Source organism: Penaeus monodon, unplaced genomic scaffold (assembly GCF_015228065.2).
Source record: "Penaeus monodon isolate SGIC_2016 unplaced genomic scaffold, NSTDA_Pmon_1 PmonScaffold_12078, whole genome shotgun sequence".
In the NCBI taxonomy this organism is placed as follows: domain Eukaryota; kingdom Metazoa; phylum Arthropoda; class Malacostraca; order Decapoda; family Penaeidae; genus Penaeus; species Penaeus monodon.
Genome location: NW_023640910.1, coordinates 5,774 through 10,466, shown reverse-complemented (window position 1 = coordinate 10,466; position 4,693 = coordinate 5,774). Strand labels below are relative to the sequence as shown.

General features: G+C 35.0%; 1 pseudogene; it reads left to right on the top strand.

Annotated features, from left to right (window-relative positions):
* The first annotated feature begins 406 nt into the window (after positions 1-406).
* Positions 407-4,262, top strand: LOC119569003 (annotated as a pseudogene).
* The last annotated feature ends 431 nt before the right edge of the window (positions 4,263-4,693 follow it).

The window sequence follows — 4,693 nt, the reverse complement described above, 5'->3', positions numbered from 1 at the left end:
ACCTCTTTCCATTTATGTGGTAACATTGAGTTATAAGAGGAAAAAAATAGTATGCTGATACCAGTATCAGATGCATATCCTGGAATCCAGTATGCAAATGAGACATATATCATGTATACAATTGAAAGAATAGTATAATATTATTATATATTAATTTTGGCATGTCATACATTAGATGTGTTTACTAGAGCTGCTGCCCTAGTTGATAAGCCCTTTGGACAGTATCTAGGTTTATTGAAAATATTGTGTGCGGTTCTTTCTTTAGGGGGGAGAATGTGAGTGAGGCAAGATTATTCTGTTGAGTTTAATCATCTGAGAATTTCTATGCTTTAGGTTATGTATATATCTTGTACAACAATTTTGTATTCTGGAAATTGCTATTTATTGTGTAATTTTAGTAAACAGAATGAGTTGTGCTGGTCGGCCACTGGGGAGAGTTTCAGGATGGTCATAAGGCAGCAACAATGAGGACTGGAGCCTCAGTGGTTCTGACATGGAAGACCTCCTAACTCCAAAGCCACTACCACCAACTCCTCCAACCCTTCACCAGCCATCTCAGGAGGAAACATCATCATTCAAAAGTGAGATTTTTTTTCCTCTTCTGTCTACTTTTCATGCTTTTAACCATTTTCTGGTTTTCATGGGTGACAAGTCATTACTGAACTGATACAATAATTGTTTATTGATAGAAATATAAGGATGTATTTTCATTAATTGTCTTTATTTTCAGACTTCCAGCAGAATTTGTCGAACAGACCCCTTAGTTTTACAAAACATCAGTTTACTACAGTTCAGAGACAGGTTGCCCAGCTTATAAACAGAGCACAAGGTATAGAATGACCCCAAAAAAGATAACTATTTAATTAATGGGGTAATTAAGCGTTGCCATTATTACAAATGAGTATGCTATCTTGTATAGACAGCCTTGTTATGGCTCCTGACAATGATAGATTTAACAGGCTTACAAAAAAACATAAGGGTTATTACACAAAGGTAAACCAGTTTACCCCCCTTTGGGGTAAAGGTGCTGACCTGCACCAAGAACTAAGCTCTACAAAAAAAATGTAAGCATGGGACAGAAGTGGGCAACCAAGTGCAGCCTACTTTTCCTGTTTCCCTGACAATGGTTACTTTCTCAACATGCAAAGGGTAGATTTGCAGAGGCTCTCTTTTTTTTCTCTTTTCTCTTTCTTCCCCCCCTCTCTTCCCCCCCTCTCTCCTTCTTCTCTCTCTCTCTCTCTCTCCCCCTCTCTCTCTCTCTCTCTCTTCTATTTTTCTCTCTCTCTCTCTCTCTCCTCTCTCTCTCTTTCAAATAGGTGTATTGAAGAAAAACTTTTTCATGAAGATCTCACAGTTTTTGTTTGTTGATAGTGGTTTTGGTTTAATCCTTTTGATACAGAAATACCCCAGTCAGTATCATGGTTGGTAAGGAAGAGTTTTTAATGGTCTGAATCTCCCAATAACCTTTGTGATAGATCAGCCATAGGTGGTTTACTGCTTTAGTGAATATTGTCTTCAAAGGGGGTTACTGCCAGGAAGACTTGGCATAAAAATTTCAAAAAATTTTTTCCCCCCTTATAAGCTTTTGGCCATTGTGAAATCTGAGATCCTTTTTATGTGTGAACTTTATGAAAAGAGATAATGGCAACAGTTTCTTATTTGGTATCGAAAATTTGTGTAACTGAATAAGAGCTTTGGTTGGTTTCTTTGTGACTTTAGTATATGCAGTGTAAAAAAAGATTAAGACAATTGTGCCTTAGAGGTAAATTAAAAAGTATATTATTTTGTTTATTCTGCAGAGTATAGGTATGGAGGGGAATAGCTTCCCATCATGCCCAGCACCTCCTGAGGAGCGGGTGCTTGACCGGAAAAACTGCGAAACCACACTTCTTGTTTTTTATTCCTCTGAGAAAACGAAAGGTTTTTTCTGCTAATTTTTAATGTTTTTAATTTTTAATGAACTTATTGTGGGGATGATTAATATAATGATGATTATGCTAATAAATTGATTACAGTAATTAACATGAGTCATCAGAGTGCTGGTGATCTAGTGTTTAACCCTTTAACCACGGAAGGATGGTGTATGGTTGTTGAACAAATTAATAATTTACAGTTTCAGGACCTCATACCTTTACTCCCATCATGTTTTTTATGCCTAGATATTGATGTCTCTAGATAAATTATTACAAAGAAAGGAAAGTAATTTTACTATTTTATAAATTATAAAGCATCTGCTATTATGATATGCTAGTGTCATACTGGATAACCATGTATCTAACATATAGTGATCTGTCTCTGTGATTATCAACACTGATTTAAGTAGTTTTTTACATAAAATTTCCATATTGTGTCTGTTTTAGTATGTATTGAACATACACATTTGACATACATGACTGACTGTCTTCTCCATTATATTTCTCCCGTCTTCCTCTTTGCCATGGTTAAAGGATTAATATATATGATGATTATAATTTTAGAAATGTAATTGGTGTCCTACTCCCAGATAGCCACAACAATATGATAAATTTTGATATTGATTATAAAAGTACTAGTATTTTATAATATAGAAAATAATACAGAATTATTATAATTTAACTTCTTTTTAGTTTTTAAATTGATTCAACAGGGGCTTACAAAAATTGGGGAAAAATGAACCACAGTTACTTGAAGTGGGGGGGCACAACCTGCACGACTTATTTTAAGGAAAGCATGTAGAACAGTATGTGCACACACAGGATACACCGACACAATCTGAGAGCGTTCTCAGATTTCTCACCGATGTTCTCCATGAATTTTTGATGAAGCTGACAAATTTAACTACGTGCTAACACAGACTCCCTTCTATTGACAGACAGATGTCCATTTCATGTAAGTTACTGTTTTACTCAGTAGTAAATTTGAGATAACATGGTCAGCAAAATGAAAATCTATTCATTCTGGTTGTCAGTTATAGTATCTAATGTTTCAATAAACTTTTTAGGATGTTATGGAACAAAAGCCTTCACGATATTGGGATTGGCAGACATGAGTGAGTTGCACCAAATGTACCGTGAACGTGTCATTCTGTATCATAACAGAGTCAGGCAGGAGAGCTTTCAGTTGTATCCAGTACCTTGCTCTTACACAGAATAAGGAAGGAGTATTGCAAACCTTGGGTAAGTAATTATTGTAATTTTCTTTTTGTTTCTATTTTTACTGTTTTTGACTCTCGTCTATCTCTCTCTTCTCTCCTCTCTCTCCTCTCTTTTCTCTCTCATCTCTCTCTCTCTCTCTCTCTCCTCTCTCTCTCTCTCTCATTAATTTTTTTTTTTTTCACTTCCTTTTCTCACATTAACTGCCATGACATGAATAGTGTGTAATATATTCCCCATTTCGTTATCAGGTCTGAAGGGAGAGTACAGGGGATTGGTGGGGAGATGACTGTGGCAGTCAACATGGAGGTCCAAGTGGCACCTCTGCCCAGGTCTGGATGATACCTCTGTTCCATCTATTAAAAGTACTTCAAGTCTGGATCCTGAATTATCACTCCATCCATTCTCTGTGTTGAGCCAGTGAGTTATGTGGAGGTTGAACATTACAATGTAATATAGCATAAGTGCAACCGAAGTCCAGGTCAGCATGTTGAAAACTGAACAAAGGTACTGACTTGCCAAATATGCATAGGTTTTTCTCATCACTATTATTTGTAAATATGTGAGAAAAAAAAAAGAAATGTAGGTGGCAGCAAGGAAAATTAATATTTAATTTCTGCAAGAAGTGGGATATATCAGGTAATATAGTAACTGTGCAGTAAAACTGGTATGTCTCCTTATAAAAGATGTACTTAAACAAAACTATTAAGTCATTATGAGTTACTTACGTTTTATTTTGAACATTTCTTATTTCAAATAATTTTATCATCTTTCTTGCTATCTTTAAGTTTGCCTTTCTGATTCCTTTGATTTTTCAGACTAATACCAACGGATGCCGAGTTCAAACAACAATAATAGCTGGGGCCTGAAACAAAAGGGTGTAATACTGTCAGTGGATGTGTTATTTTACAGATCCATTAATAATACGAGGAAAAAAGACACAAAAACTGTTGACAGACTTTTCACCACTAAAATCACAATATTTCCACTACAGAGTCGGAGGTGATGGAGAAGAAGGGGTCCAGCACTCACCTGCCACCACACAACAATACCAGCTATTACCCTCTCACACCCAGATAGATATGATTGCTACATTTTGCCTGTATATAATCAATGCAAATTTCTTGCCTTACAATTTGCACATTATTCATAAAAGTTATTGTATGTTAAACTTTTATTATTAAACTGTTATTATTATTTATAGCTAATAACTATTTTCTTAGTGAGGTTATATTTTGGTTTTAATTATTTTTTTTTTGGACACACCAAACTGTTCAGTTGCCTAAATTGTATTATTTAATATGGCTGTCTGCCAAATTATAGTGTTGAAATTCAGTTCTTTTGAATGCAATTTTGGTATTGTAATTCCAAGTCCTCTGATTTTACACTATTGGTTGAATACCAATAATTTTCCTACATGGTACATTGTTTCAAGTGTGAGAAGACTGAAGTATTTAGCCTGCAAGTTATTGTATTGTATTAAAAATCTGTAATTTTCTCAAGATTGACAGAAATTTCTGGTTCTTAGTTTGTGTACTATGTACTTCAAATTAAAAGAAAAA